The sequence below is a fragment of the Triticum dicoccoides genome, chromosome 2B (assembly GCF_002162155.2).
Source record: "Triticum dicoccoides isolate Atlit2015 ecotype Zavitan chromosome 2B, WEW_v2.0, whole genome shotgun sequence".
In the NCBI taxonomy this organism is placed as follows: domain Eukaryota; kingdom Viridiplantae; phylum Streptophyta; class Magnoliopsida; order Poales; family Poaceae; genus Triticum; species Triticum dicoccoides.
The window spans coordinates 650439556-650456438 of NC_041383.1; positions in this window are offsets into that span (position 1 = coordinate 650439556).

Sequence of the window (16883 nt, forward strand, 5' to 3'; positions counted from 1 at the left end):
CTCTAGGCCCATCTCACATTTCAACAATCCCCCACCAGATCTCAGGGGCCCACTTTGTCCTTTGTTTCAAACGTTGTTTTGATATACTAGTGTTTCAGTGAAGACCTGTTAAGGTTGAGCTTCACCTAGAGCAAGTAGCTACACTCCTTCACAACTGAACAATGGACTATGCCTTGAATTGTCAGTTTGGTGTAAAGAAGTTTCACCACATGTCTTACTAGTACTGGGCTGTCGAAGGCTGACCCCTCGGGTGGAGCATATAAGTCACACTCCTGGCCTATTCATGAGCTTACTAGAGATCACCCCAATCTCATAGACTGTGACTAGTAGTCAGGCTCACATAGGTGTGTTCCTCCAAAGATCGCTCTGTAGGATAGCATCTTGCTTATACATATAAGCCTTGGAACACATTAAGACAGTAGTCATCTTTCCATACAGTCTCCGAGAGTATTGCATCTCCAACGGAGTGGGTTAGTAAAGTTACTCTCATCAGTTCACCACTGGCTTGTTTCCCCAGGTCCTACTTCATGGGATCTCCGATCACATAGGTTGGGTTACCACCATGGCAACTCATGTGGGTCTTATACCCATCTCCCTCGATGCACTATCTATCACTACACGTGATAGCCCTTTCATAAAGGGATCTGCCAGATTCTTAGCCGTATGGACATAGTCCAGCGCTATCACTCCGGAGTTTCTTAATTTTCTGACAGCTTTTAATCTCATTCTTATGTGTTTGTTGGACTTCATATTGTCCTTTGAACTCTTCACCTTGGTGATGACAGTCTGATTATCACAGTTCATACGGATAGCCGGAACCGGTTTATCAACCAGTGGCAAGTCCATCAAAAGATCTCGAAGCCATCCTGCTTCAACACCAGAAGTGTCTAATGCTGTTAATTCTGCTTCCATTGTCGATCTCGTTAAGATCGTTTGCTTGCAAGACTTCCAGGAAACAGCGCCACCTCCAAGAGTAAACATATACCCAGTTGTGGCCTTCATCTCATCAGCATCAGAGATCCAATTCGCATCACTATACCCTTCAAGTACCGAGGGGTCTCCAGTATAGTGAAGTCCATAGTTCATAGTACCTTTCAGATAGCGCATAACTCTTTCAACAGCATGCCAATGTACATCACCCAGTTTGGAAACAAACCGGCTCAGTTTGCTTACAACAAACGCGATGTCAGGCCTCGTTGCGCTCGCTAGGTACATTAGTGAACCAATGATTTGAGAGTATCTCAATTGATCTTTAGCCATGCCTTTGGACTTTCGAATCAACATGCTAGGATCATATGGTGTTTGAGATGGTGTGCAGTCCGAATATCCAAAGCGAATCAACACCTTCTCAACATAATGGGATTGCAGAAGTGTGATCCCACCCTCATTATCTCTCAGTAGCTTGATGTTCAAGATAACATCAGCCACACCAAGGTCCTTCATCTCAAAGTTCTGAGACAGAAACGATTTGACCTCCTCAATGACTTTGAGGTTTGTTTCGAATATCAGTATGTCATCAACATACAGGCACAGTATAACTCCTTCGCCCCCACCATGGCGATAGTATACACATTTGTCAGCCTCATTAACAACGAAACTAACAGATGTCAGAGTTGTATTGAACTTATCATGCCATTGCTTAGGTGCTTGCTTCAGGCCATATAAAGATTTCAGCAACTTACACACCTTCCTTTCCTGACCATCTATCACAAAGCCATCTGGCTGTTGCATGTAGATTTCCTCATTTAGCTCTCCATTCAGAAAAGCCGTCTTAACATCCATTTGATGGACGAGAAGACCATGTGAGGCCGCCAACGAGAGTAATACTCGAATGTGGTCAGTCTAGCCACAGGTGAATAAGTATCGAAGAAATCTTCCTCTTCTTTCTGGTCATAGCCCTTGGCCACAAGCCTGGCCTTGTACTTTTCAATCGTACCATCGGGCCTAAGCTTTTTCTTGAACACCCACTTACATCCCAATGGTTTGCAACCATAGGGACGCGCAGTGATCTCCCATGTCCCGTTAGCCACGATAGAATCCATCTCGCTACGGACAGCATCCTTCCAGTAGTCAGCTTCTGGAGAGGCATACGCTTCTGAGATAGAAGTGGGAGTATCATCCATGAGGTACACGAAGAAATCATCACCAAAGGTCTTTGCAGTCCTTTGTCTCTTGCCCCTACCAAGGGTTTCCTCGTCATCCTCCTCAAGATTGTCATCATGTGTTCGTTCATAATATTCCATAGGAATGGCAGGCTGAGGAGTCTCCTCAGATTCCTGTCTAGAAGTGCTTTGCATATCTCTCATAGGAAAAATATCCTCAAAGAATGTAGCATCCTTAGACTCTATGATTGTACCGACCTTCTGGTCAGGTGACTCAGATTTCACTACTAGAAATCTATAGCCAACGTTGTTCTTAGTGTAGCCCAAATTAACACAGTCCACAGTCTTGGGTCCAAGCTTACGCTTTTTGGGGATCGGCATGTTGACTTTCGCCAAACAGCCCCAAGTACGCAAGTACGAGAGTGTTGTACTTCTCTTTGCCCATCTCTCATAGGGAGTGATCTCATTATCCTTTATCGGAACTTTATTCAGGACATGTCATGCCGTCAATATAGCCTCCCCCCACCATGCCTTGGATAAACCCGACGTATCTAACATGGCGTTAACCAGATCAATTAGAGTACGGTTTTTCCGCTCGGCAACCCCGTTTGACTGGGGTGAATAGGGAGGCGTCCTCTCATGAATAATGCCGTGTTCCGCACAGAAGGAATCAAACTCACTCGAGAAGTACTCTCCACCACGATCTGAACGGAATCGTTTAATTTTCTTTTCAAGTTGATTCTCAACTTCTGCCTTATAGATTTTAAAGTAGTGTAGAGCCTCATCTTTAGTATTTAACAGATACACATAGCAATATCTAGTGGAATCATCTATCAATGCCATGAAGTATTTCTTTCCACCTTTAGTCAATACACCGTTCATCTCACAAAGATCAGAATGTATGAGTTCTAATGGTGCCAAGTGTCTCTCCTCCGCAGCCTTGTGAGGCTGGCGAGGTTGCTTAGCTTGCACACATGACAGGCACTTAGAACCTTTGGCTAAAGTGAAACTCGGGATTAAATCCAACTAAGCTAGCCGCGTCATAACACCGAAACTTATGTGACAAAGACGTGAATGCCAAAACTCAGATTCATTAATACTCGAATGAATATGGTTCACGACTTTATTACAGAAATCTGCGAGGGAAAGGCGGAACATCCCTCCGCTCTCATAACCTTTTCCAACAAATAGTCCATACTTAGTAACAACTAATTTATTAGACTCGAATACCAACTTAAACCCTTCTCTACATAGAAGGGAGCCACTAACGAGGTTCTTCTTGATGGCGGGGACATGCTGCACGTTCTTCAGCTGCACGATCCTTCCCGAAGTAAACTTCAGATCGACCGTGCCAACACCATGAACAGAAGCACTCGCGCCATTCCCCATCAATACGGATCCGTGGCCTGTGACCTGGTAAGAAGAGAACAATGAAATGTCAGCACACACATGAACACCTGCACCTGTATCCACCCACCAATCGGTAGGCTGAAACACTGAAAAAACAGTAAATAAATTACCGTACCCAGATGCACCATTCTTATTGTTGCCCACAATCATGTTGACAGACTTGGAGTCCTATCCTGACTTCTTAAACTTGTTTGGGCACTTGTTGGCCCAATGTTCAGCCGAACCACAAGTAAAGCAGCCCTCATCCTTCTTGTTCTTCTTGAAGGTCTTCTTACCCTTCTACTTGAAGTCAGTATTCTGTTGGACACCGTTCTTTCCCTTGAACTTGTGGGAGTTGAAGTTCCTCTGGTTCACCATGTTGGCAACAGAAGTCCCTTCGGCCCCTTTCCCGTGCGAGTCATTTGCCCTCGAATTCTGCTCAACACTCAGATGGCCAATGACATCCTCCACAGAGAATTCACGCCTCTGATGTTTCAGAGTGGTGGCAAAGTTCCTCCAGGAATTGGGGAGCTTAGCGATTATGCAGCCCGCGACAAACTTGCCCGGTAACTCGCACTTCAGAAGCTCAAGCTCCTTAACAATGCATATTATCTCGTGAGCCTGCTCCAGTACAGGACGGTTCTCAACCATCTTGTAATCGTGGAACTGCTCTATAATATACATCTCGCTCCCTGCATCAGCGGCCCCGAACTTAGATTCGAGCGCCTCCCACAAGTCCTTGGCGACATGCACATGTAAATATGCGTCGTTCAGTTTATCTCCGATCACGCTAATAACTGCTCCGAGAAACACAGTGGTTGCCTCCCTGAACGCCTTCTCCTGTTCAGGAGCAATCGTTCCCGTGGACACACCGGTGACCAAGAACACGTTCATAGCCGTGAGCCATAAAGTGGTCTTTTTTTGCCAACGTTTAAAATACGTACCGGTAAACTTATCCGGTTTCAGTGCTGCGGCAAAGCCACTTGCCGAAAAATTCCTACACATAATAGGTTTTTGGATTGCTAAGAAAATAGGCAATTTTTCGACTAATTTAATCCATAAGTAGATAACTAGCATGGCATTGACAGAACTAGGAACATAGTGGTACTGATCTAAACAAGCACGTACTACGCAAATATTAGACAAATCTACACATGATGCTAGCACTGCAAATACAGAAATTATCAGGAGAGGGATAAACGCGGTATACCCTCCAGTAGGCCATGCAGAAGCCGTTGCCGCGGTAACAGCAGCAGCAGAAGCGTCCTCGGCGGCCTTCTTGTCGGCCTCGGTCTTTTCGGCGGCGGCACGTTCGGCGTCGCTTGACATGGTGATGACGGAGACGGGGCGAACGTAGAGAAAGTAGTGGATCGGAGGCGAGCAGTCGCGTAGTCGCTTCCCAAAAACCTATTCGCCTCTCTCCCGTACAGGAACCAGAGAGACGGAGTTTCGGAGACCTGCTCTCCCATCAACCGTGTATGCGGTGAACGGGATGGAGTCGCCGGCGGCAGCAGTAGCAGAGGAACGACATGGGCGTGGAGGCGGAGATGTGTTCTGTTTTAGCGGCGACTAGGGTTGGTAGTGCCCCACATATATATGTGCGGCCGTGCGTGGAGAGACGTGGGTTGAAGCCACGTCCAAGTCGATAGCCCACGATCCGACGTCTCAGATCGTGGCCCTACCTGCCAAAGACTCTCCGTTCCTGACCGGCAAAAAGAAGCGCATAGGAACGAGCTCGGCTCGGCTCAATCCCGCAACCCGCGGTGCGTCGTGATGAGGCGTGGCGTGGCGAGGCGAGCGGAGGAGGAGGAGTGCGCGAGGGCCTCTTCTCTTCTCAAGCTCCAATAGCATGTAGAAGAGTCACCCTTATAAACCACTCCAACTTTCCTTCCACTAGCATGGTGGGAGTAAACTTCCCACCACATTGTCATGCCACCTACATGGGCCCTTAGAGATCAAATCTGAAATTGTCATATGGGCTCTAGGCCCATCTCACATTTCAACAATCCCCCACCTGATCTCAGGGGGCCACTTTGTCCTTTGTTCCAAACGCTGTTTTGATATACTAGTGTTTCAGTGAAGACCTGTTAAGGTTGAGCTTCACCTAGAGCAAGTAGCTACACTCCTTCACAACTGAACAATGGACTATGCCTTGAATTGTCAGTTTGGTGTAAAGAAGTTTCACCACATGTCTTACTAGTACTGGGCTGTCGAGGGCTGACCCCTCGGGTGGAGCATATAGGTCACACTCCTGGCCTATTCATGAGCTTACTAGAGATCACCCCAATCTCATAGACTGTGACTAGTAGTCAGGCTCACATAGATGTGTTCCTACAAAGATCGCTCTGTAGGATAGCATCTTGCTTATACATATAAGCCTTGGAACACATTAAGACAGTAGTCATCCTTCCATACAGTCTCCGAGAGTATTGCATCTCCAACGGAGTGGGTTAGTAAAGTTACTCTCCTCAGTTCACCACTGGCTTGTTTTCCCAGGTCCTACTTCACGGGATCTCCGATCACATAGGTTGGGTTACCACCATGGCAACTCATGTGGGTCTCATACCCATCTCCCTCGATGCACTATCTATCACTACACGTGATAGCCCTTTCATAAAGGGATCTGCCAGATTCTTAGCCGTATGGACATAGTCCAGCGCTATCACTCCGGAGTTTCTTAATTTTCTGACAGCTTTTAATCTCATTCTTATGTGTTTGTTGGACTTCATATTGTCCTTTGAACTCTTCACCTTGGTGATGACAGTCTGATTATCACAGTTCATACGGATAGCCGAAACCGGTTTATCAACCAGTGGCAAGTCCATCAAAAGATCTCGAAGCCATCCTGCTTCAACACCAGAAGTGTCTAATGCTGTTAATTCTGCTTCCATTGTCGATCTCGTTAAGATCGTTTGCTTGCAAGACTTCCAGGAAACAGCGCCACCTCCAAGAGTAAACATATACCCAGTTGTGGCCTTCATCTCATCAGCATCAGAGATCCAATTCGCATCACTATACCCTTCAAGTATCGACGGGTCTCCGGTATAGTGAAGTCCATAGTTCATAGTACCTTTCAGATAGCGCATAACTCTTTCAACAGCATGCCAATGTACATCACCCAGTTTGGAAACAAACCGGCTCAGTTTGCTTACAACAAACGCGATGTCAGGCCTCGTTGCGCTCGCTAGGTACATTAGTGAACCAATGATTTGAGAGTATCTCAATTGATCTTTAGCCATGCCTTTGGACTTTCGAATCAACACGCTAGGATCATATGGTGTTTGAGATGGTGTGCAGTCCGAATATCCAAAGCGACTCAACACCTTCTCAACATAATGGGATTGCAGAAGTGTGATCCCACCCTCATTATCTCTCAGTAGCTTGATGTTCAAGATAACATCAGCCACACCAAGGTCCTTCATCTCAAAGTTCTGAGACAGAAACGATTTGACCTCCTCAATGACTTTGAGGTTTGTTTCGAATATCAGTATGTCATCAACATACAGGCACAGTATAACTCCTTCGCCCCCACCATGGCGATAGTATACACATTTGTCAGCCTCATTAACAACGAAACCAACAGATGTCAGAGTTGTATTGAACTTATCATGCCATTGCTTAGGTGCTTGCTTCAGGCCATATAAAGATTTCAGCAACTTACACACCTTCCTTTCCTGACCATCTATCACAAAGCCATCTGGCTGTTGCATGTAGATTTCCTCATTTAGCTCTCCATTCAGAAAAGCCGTCTTAACATCCATTTGATGGACGAGAAGACCATGTGAGGCCGCCAACGAGAGTAATACTCGAATGTGGTCAGTCTATCCACAGGTGAATAAGTATCGAAGAAATCTTCCTCTTCTTTCTGGTCATAGCCCTTGGCCACAAGCCTGGCCTTGTACTTTTCAATCGTACCATCGGGCCTAAGCTTTTTCTTGAACACCCACTTACATCCCAATGGTTTGCAACCATAGGGACGCGCAGTGATCTCCCATGTCCCGTTAGCCACGATAGAATCCATCTCGCTACGGACAGCATCCTTCCAGTAGTCAGCTTCTGGAGAGGCATACGCTTCTGAGATAGAAGTGGGAGTATCATCCATGAGGTACACGAAGAAATCATCACCAAAGGTCTTTGCAGTCCTTTGTCTCTTGCCCCTACCAAGGGTTTCCTTGTCATCCTCCTCAGGATTGTCATCATGTGTTCGTTCATAATATTCCATAGGAATGGCAGGCTCAGGAGTCTCCTCAGATTCCTGTCTAGAAGTGCTTTGCATATCTCTCATAGGAAAAATATCCTCAAAGAATGTAGCATCCTTAGACTCTATGATTGTACCGACCTTCTGGTCAGGTGACTCAGATTTCACTACTAGAAATCTATAGCCAACGTTGTTCTTAGTGTAGCCCAAATTAACACAGTCCACAGTCTTGGGTCCAAGCTTACGCTTTTTGGGGATCGGCATGTTGACTTTCGCCAAACAGCCCCAAGTACGCAAGTACGAGAGTGTTGTACTTCTCTTTGCCCATCTCTCATAGGGAGTGATCTCATTATCCTTTATCGGAACTTTATTCAGGACATGTCATGCCGTCAATATAGCCTCCCCCCACCATGCCTTGGATAAACCCGACGTATCTAACATGGCGTTAACCAGATCAGTTAGAGTACGGTTTTTCCGCTCGGCAACCCCGTTTGACTGGGGTGAATAGGGAGGCGTCCTCTCATGAATAATGCCGTGTTCCGCACAGAAGGAATCAAACTCACTCGAGAAGTACTCTCCACCACGATCTGAACGGAATCGTTTAATTTTCTTTTCAAGTTGATTCTCAACTTCTGCCTTATAGATTTTAAAGTAGTGTAGAGCCTCATCTTTAGTATTTAACAGATACACATAGCAATATCTAGTGGAATCATCTATCAATGCCATGAAGTATTTCTTTCCACCTTTTGTCAATACACCGTTCATCTCACAAAGATCAGAATGTATGAGTTCTAATGGTGCCAAGTGTCTCTCCTCCGCAGCCTTGTGAGGCTGGCGAGGTTGCTTAGCTTGCACACATGACAGGCACTTAGAACCTTTGGCTAAAGTGAAACTCGGGATTAAATCCAACTAAGCTAGCCGCGTCATAACACCGAAACTTATGTGACAAAGACGTGAATGCCAAAACTCAGATTCATTAATACTCAAATGAATATGGTTCACGACTTTATTACAGAAATCTGCGAGGGAAAGGCGGAACATCCCTCCGCTCTCATAACCTTTTCCAACAAATAGTCCATACTTAGTAACAACTAATTTATTAGACTCGAATACCAACTTAAACCCTTCTCTACATAGAAGGGAGCCACTAACGAGGTTCTTCTTGATGGCGGGGACATGCTGCACGTTCTTCAGCTGCACGATCCTTCCCGAAGTAAACTTCAGATCGACCGTGCCAACACCATGAACAGAAGCACTCGCGCCATTCCCCATCAATACGGACCCGTGGCCTGTGACCTGGTAAGAAGAGAACAATGAAATGTCAGCACACACATGAACACCTGCACCTGTATCCACCCACCAATCGGTAGGCTGAAACACTGAAAAAATAGTAAATAAATTACCGTACCCAGATGCACCATTCTTATTGTTGCCCACAATCATGTTGACAGACTTGGAGTCCTGTCCTGACTTCTTAAACTTGTTTGGGCACTTGTTGGCCCAATGTTCAGCCGAACCACAAGTAAAGCAGCCCTCATCCTTCTTGTTCTTCTTGAAGGTCTTCTTACCCTTCTTCTTGAAGTCAGTATTCTGTTGGACACCGTTCTTTCCCTTGAACTTGTGGGAGTTGAAGTTCCTCTGGTTCACCATGTTGGCAACAGAAGTCCCTTCGGCCCCTTTTCCGTGTGAGTCCTTTGCCCTCGAATTCTGCTCAACACTCAGATGGCCAATGACATCCTCCACAGAGAATTCACGCCTCTGATGTTTCAGAGTGGTGGCAAAGTTCCTCCAGGAACTGGGGAGCTTAGCGATTATGCAGCCCGCGACAAACTTGCCCGGTAACTCGCACTTCAGAAGCTCAAGCTCCTTAACAATGCATATTATCTCATGAGCCTGCTCCAGTACAGGACGGTTCTCAACCATCTTGTAATCGTGGTACTGCTCTATAATATACATCTCGCTCCCTGCATCAGCGGCCCCGAACTTAGATTCGAGCGCCTCCCACAAGTCCTTGGCGACATGCACATGTAAATATGCGTCGACCAGTTTATCTCCGATCACGCTAAGAACTGCTCCGAGAAACACAGTGGTTGCCTCCCTGAACGCCTTCTCCTGTTCAGGAGCAATCGTTCCCGTGGACACACCGGTGACCAAGAACACGTTCATAGTCGTGAGCCATAAAGTGGTCTTTTTCTGCCAACGTTTAAAATACGTACCGGTAAACTTCTCCGGTTTCAGTGCTGCGGCAAAGCCACTTGCCGAAAAATTCCTACACATAATAGGTTTTTGGATTGCTAAGAAAATAGGCAATTTTTCGACTAATTTAATCCATAAGTAGATAACTAGCATGGCATTGACAGAACTAGGAACATACTGGTACTGATCTAAACAAGCACGTACTACGCAAATATTAGACAAATCTACACATGATGCTAGCACTGCAAATACAGAAATTATCAGGAGAGGGATAAACGCGGTATACCCTCCAGTAGGCCATGCAGAAGCCGTTGCCACGGTAACAGCAGCAGCAGAAGCGTCCTCGGCGGCCTTCTTGTCGGCCTCGGTCTTTTCGGCGGCGGCACGTTCGGCGTCGCTTGACATGGTGATGACGGAGACGGGGCGAACGTAGAGAAAGTAGTGGATCGGAGGCGAGCAGTCGCGTAGTCGCTTCCCAAAAACCTATTCGCCTCTCTCCCGTACAGGAACCAGAGAGACGGAGTTTCGGAGACCTGCTCTCCCATCAACCGTGTACGCGGTGAACGGGATGGAGTCGCCGGCGGCAGCAGCAGCAGAGGAACGACGTGGGCGTGGAGGCGGAGATGTGTTCTGTTTTAGCGGCGACTAGGGTTGGCAGTGCCCCACATATATATGTGCGGCCGTGCGTGGAGAGACGTGGGTTGAAGCCACGTCCAAGTCGATAGCCCACGATCCGACGTCTCAGATCGTGGCCCTACCTGTCAAAGACTCTCCGTTCCTGACCGGCAAAAAGAAGCGCATAGGAACGAGCTCGGCTCGGCTCAATCCCGCAACCCGCGGTGCGTCGTGATGAGGCGTGGCGTGGCGAGGCGAGCGGAGGAGGAGGAGTGCGCGAGGGCCTCTTCTCTTCTCAAGCTCCAATAGCATGTAGAAGAGTCACCCTTATAAACCACTCCAACTTTCCTTCCACTAGCATGGTGGGAGTAAACTTCCCACCACATTGTCATGCCACCTACATGGGCCCTTAGAGATCAAATCTGAAATTTTCATATGGGCTCTAGGCCCATCTCACATTTCAACAATCCCCCACCAGATCTCAGGGGACCACTTTGTCCTTTGTTCCAAACGCTGTTTTGATATACTAGTGTTTCAGTGAAGACCTGTTAAGGTTGAGCTTCACCTAGAGCAAGTAGCTACACTCCTTCACAACTGAACAATGGACTATGCCTTGAATTGTCAGTTTGGCGTAAAGAAGTTTCACCACATGTCTTACTAGTACTGGGCTGCCGAAGGCTGACCCCTCGGGTGGAGCATATAAGTCACACTCCTGGCCTATTCATGAGCTTACTAGAGATCACCCCAATCTCATAGACTATGACTAGTAGTCAGGCTCACATAGGTGTGTTCCTCCAAAGATCGCTCTGTAGGATAGCATCTTGCTTATACATATAAGCCTGGGAACACATTAAGATAGTAATCATCCTTCCATACAGTTTCCGAGAGTATTGCATCTCCAACGGAGTGGGTTAGTAAAGTTACTCTCCTCAGTTCACCACTGGCTTGTTTTCCCAGGTCCTACTTCACGGGATCTCTGATCACATAGGTTGGGTTACCACCATGGCAACTCATGTGGGTCTCATACCCATCTCCCTCGATGCACTATCTATCACTACACGTGATAGCCCTTTCGTAAAGGGGTCTGCCAGATTCTTAGCCGTATGGACATAGTCCAGCGCTATCACTCCGGAGTTTCTTAATTTTCTGACAGCTTTTAATCTCATTCTTATGTGTTTGTTGGACTTCATATTGTCCTTTGAACTCTTCACCTTGGTGATGAGAGTCTGATTATCACAGTTCATACGGATAGCTGGAACCGGTTTATCAACCAGTGGCAAGTCCATCAAAAGATCTCGAAGCCATCCTGCTTCAACACCAGAAGTGTCTAATGCTGTTAATTCTGCTTCCATTGTCGATCTCGTTAAGATCGTTTGCTTGCAAGACTTCCAGGAAACAGCGCCACCTCCAAGAGTAAACATATACCCAGTTGTGGCCTTCATCTCATCAGCATCAGAGATCCAATTCGCATAACTATACCCTTCAAGTACCGACGGGTCTCTGGTATAGTGAAGTCCATAGTTCATAGTACCTTTCAGATAGCGCATAACTCTTTCAACAGCATGCCAATGTACATCACCCGGTTTGGAAACAAACCGGCTCAATTTGCTTACAACAAACGCGATGTCAGGCCTCGTTGCGCTCGCTAGGTACATTAGTGAACCAATGATTTGAGAGTATCTCAATTGATCTTTAGCCATGCCTTTGGACTTTCGAATCAACATGCTAGGATCATATGGTGTTTGAGATGGTGTGCAGTCCGAATATCCAAAGCGACTCAACACCTTCTCAACATAATGGGATTGCAGAAGTGTGATCCCACCCTCATTATCTCTCAGTAGCTTGATGTTCAAGATAACATCAGCCACACCAAGGTCCTTCATCTCAAAGTTCTGAGACAGAAACGATTTGACCTCCTCAATGACTTTGAGGTTTGTTTCGAATATCAGTATGTCATCAACATACAGGCACAGTATAACTCCTTCGCCCCTACCATGGCGATAGTATACACATTTGTCAGCCTCATTAACAACAAAACCAACAGATGTCAGAGTTGTATTGAACTTATCATACCATTGCTTAGGTGCTTGCTTCAGGCCATATAAAGATTTCAGCAAGTTACACACCTTCCTTTCCTGACCATCTATCACAAAGCCATCTGGCTGTTGCATGTAGATTTCCTCATTTAGCTCTCCATTCAGAAAAGCCGTCTTAACATCCATTTGATGGACGAGAAGACCATGTGAGGCCGCCAACGAGAGTAATACTCGAATGTGGTCAGTCTAGCCACAGGTGAATAAGTATCAAAGAAATCTTCCTCTTCTTTCTGGTCATAGCCCTTGTCCACAAGCCTGGCCTTGTACTTTTCAATCGTACCATCGGGCCTAAGCTTTTTCTTGAACACCCACTTACATCCCAATGGTTTGCAACCATAGGGACGCTCAGTGATCTCCCATGTCCCGTTAGCCACGATAGAATCCATCTCGCTACGGACAGCATCCTTCCAGTAGTCAGCTTCTGGAGTGGCATACGCTTCTGAGATAGAAGTGGGAGTATCATCCATGAGGTACACGAAGAAATCATCACCAAAGGTCTTTGCAGTCCTTTGTCTCTTGCCCCTACCAAGGGTTTCCTCGTCATCCTCCTCAGGATTGTCATCATGTGTTCGTTCATAATATTCCATAGGAATGGCAGGCTCAGGAATCTCCTCAGATTCCTGTCTAGAAGTGCTTTGCATATCTCTCATAGGAAAAATATCCTCAAAGAATGTAGCATCCTTAGACTCTATGATTGTACCGACCTTCTGGTCAGGTGACTCAGATTTCACTACTAGAAATTTATAGCCAACGTTGTTCTTAGCGTAGCCCAAATTAACACAGTCCATAGTCTTGGGTCCAAGCTTACGCTTTTTAGGGATCGGCACGTTGACTTTCGCCAAACAGCCCCAAGTACGCAAGTACGAGAGTGTTGTCCTTCTCTTTGCCCATCTCTCATAGGGAGTGATCTCATTATCCTTTATCGGAACTTTATTCAGGACATGTCATGCCGTCAATATAGCCTCCCCCCACCATGCCTTGGATAAACCCGACGTATCTAACATGGCGTTAACCAGATCAGTTAGAGTACGGTTTTTCCGCTCGGCAACCCCGTTTGACTGGGGTGAATAGGGAGGCGTCCTCTCATGAATAATGCCGTGTTCCGCACAGAAGGAATCAAACTCACTCGAGAAGTACTCTCCACCACGATCTGAACGGAATCGTTTAATTTTCTTTTCAAGTTGATTCTCAACTTCTGCCTTATAGATTTTAAAGTAGTGTAGAGCCTCATCTTTAGTATTTAACAGATACACATAGCAATATCTAGTGGAATCATCTATCAATGCCATGAAGTATTTCTTTCCACCTTTAGTCAATACACCGTTCATCTCACAAAGATCAGAATGTATGAGTTCTAATGGTGCCAAGTGTCTCTCCTCCGCAGCCTTGTGAGGCTGGCGAGGTTGCTTAGCTTGCACACATGACAGGCACTTAGAACCTTTGGCTAAAGTGAAACTCGGGATTAAATCCAACTAAGCTAGCCGCGTCATAACACCGAAACTTATGTGACAAAGACGTGAATGCCAAAACTCAGATTCATTAATACTCGAATGAATATGGTTCACGACTTTATTACAGAAATCTGCGAGGGAAAGGCGGAACATCCCTCCGCTCTCATAACCTTTTCCAACAAATAGTCCATACTTAGTAACAACTAATTTATTAGACTCGAATACCAACTTAAACCCTTCTCTACATAGAAGGGAGCCACTAACGAGGTTCTTCTTGATGGCGGGGATATGCTGCACGTTCTTCAGCTGCACGATCCTTCCCGAAGTAAACTTCAGATCGACCGTGCCAACACCATGAACAGAAGCACTCGCGCCATTCCCCATCAATACGGACCCGTGGCCTCTGACCTGGTAAGAAGAGAACAATGAAATGTCAGCACACACATGAACACCTGCACCTGTATCCACCCACCAATCGGTAGGCTGAAACACTGAAAAAACAGTAAATAAATTACCGTACCCAGATGCACCATTCTTATTGTTGCCCACAATCATGTTGACAGACTTGGAGTCCTGTCCTGACTTCTTAAACTTGTTTGGGCACTTGTTGGCCCAATGTTCAGCCGAACCACAAGTAAAGCAGCCCTCATCCTTCTTGTTCTTCTTGAAGGTCTTCTTACCCTTCTTCTTGAAGTCAGTATTCTGTTGGACACCGTTCTTTCCCTTGAACTTGTGGGAGTTGAAGTTCCTCTGGTTCACCATGTTGGCAACAGAAGTCCCTTCGGCCCCTTTTCCGTGCGAGTCCTTTGCCCTCGAATTCTGCTCAACACTCAGATGGCCAATGACATCCTCCACAGAGAATTCACGCCTCTGATGTTTCAGAGTGGTGGCAAAGTTCCTCCAGGAATTGGGGAGCTTAGCGATTATGCAGCCCGCGACAAACTTGCCCGGTAACTCGCACTTCAGAAGCTCAAGCTCCTTAACAATGCATATTATCTCGTGAGCCTGCTCCAGTACAGGACGGTTCTCAACCATCTTGTAATCGTGGTACTGCTCTATAATATACATCTCGCTCCCTGCATCAGCGGCCCCGAACTTAGATTCGAGCGCCTCCCACAAGTCCTTGGCGACATGCACATGTAAATATGCGTCGACCAGTTTATCTCCGATCACGCTAAGAACTGCTCCGAGAAACACAGTGGTTGCCTCCCTGAACGCCTTCTCTTGTTCAGGAGCAATCGTTCCCGTGGACACACCGGTGACCAAGAACACGTTTATAGCCGTGAGCCATAAAGTGGTCTTTTTCTGCCAACGTTTAAAATACGTACCGGTAAACTTATCCGGTTTCAGTGCTGCGGCAAAGCCACTTGCCGAAAAATTCCTACACATAATAGGTTTTTGGATTGCTAAGAAAATAGGCAATTTTTCAACTAATTTAATCCATAAGTAGATAACTAGCATGGCATTGACAGAACTAGGAACATACTGGTACTGATCTAAACAAGCACGTACTACGCAAATATTAGACAAATCTACACATGATGCTAGCACTGCAAATACAGAAATTATCAGGAGAGGGATAAACGCGGTATACCCTCCAGTAGGCCATGCAGAAGCCGTTGCCGCGGTGACAGCAACAGCAGAAGCGTCCTCGGCGGCCTTCTTGTCGGCCTCGGTCTTTTCGGCGGCGGCACGTTCGGCGTCGCTTGACATGGTGATGACGGAGACGGCACGAACATAGAGAAAGTAGTGGATCGGAGGCGAGCAGTCGCGTAGTCGCTTCCCAAAAACCTATTCGCCTCTCTCCCGTACAGGAACCAGAGAGACGGAGTTTCGGAGACCTGCTCTCCCGTCAACCGTGTACGCGGTGAACGGGATGGAGTCGCCGGCGGCAGAGGAACGACGTGGGCGTGGAGGCGGAGATGCGTTCTGTTTTCGCGGCGGCTAGGGTTGGCAGCGCCCCACATATATATGTGCGGCCGCGCGTGGAGAGACGTGGGTTGAACCCACGTCCAAGTCGGTAGCCCACGATCCGACGTCTCAGGTCGTGGCCCTACCTGTCAAAGACTCTCCGTTCCTGACCGGCAAACAGAAGCGCATAGGAGCGAGCTCAGCTCGGCTCAATCCCACAACCCGCGGCGCGGCGCGGCGCGGCGCGGCGCGGCGCGGCGCGGCGAGCGGAGGAGGAGTGCGCGAGGGCCTCTTCTCTTCTCAAGCTCCAATAGCATGTAGAAGAGCCACCCTTATAAACCACTCCAACTTTTCTTCCACTAGCATGGTGGGACTAAACTTCCCACCACATTGTCATGCCACCTACATGGGCCCTTAGAGATCAAATCTGAAATTGTCATATGGGCTCTAGGCCTATCTCACATTTCAACAGTACGTAGTATATCTGCTTGATATATACTTCCTCTGTCCGAAAATGCTTGTCATCAAAATGGATAAAAGGGGATGTACCTATAATTAAAATTCATCTAGATACATCTCTTTTATTTATTTTGATGACAAGTATTTCCGGAGGGAGGGAGTACATGGTTCATGTAGTACGGGGATAGCCTACATCCGTTAATAGCTCAAGCCGTGCATTTTACTATCCGAAGGTATTGGAAGCTAAGGTTGGACCAATAAATTTCTTCAATAATGCAGTATGGCTGCAGTATGCGGCCTGTTGCTTTCGTGACAGGGTGGCTTTTGAAGGCATGATGCGGGAATTTGGCCCACCAAGTGGCTGGCTGCGCGAATATTATTTCCTACGCGCGGGTCGGCTATCTCCTTCGACATTTTCAAGACCAAGGTGGTTTTCGTCACCTTGGAGGCAGCCCGACAACTGAAG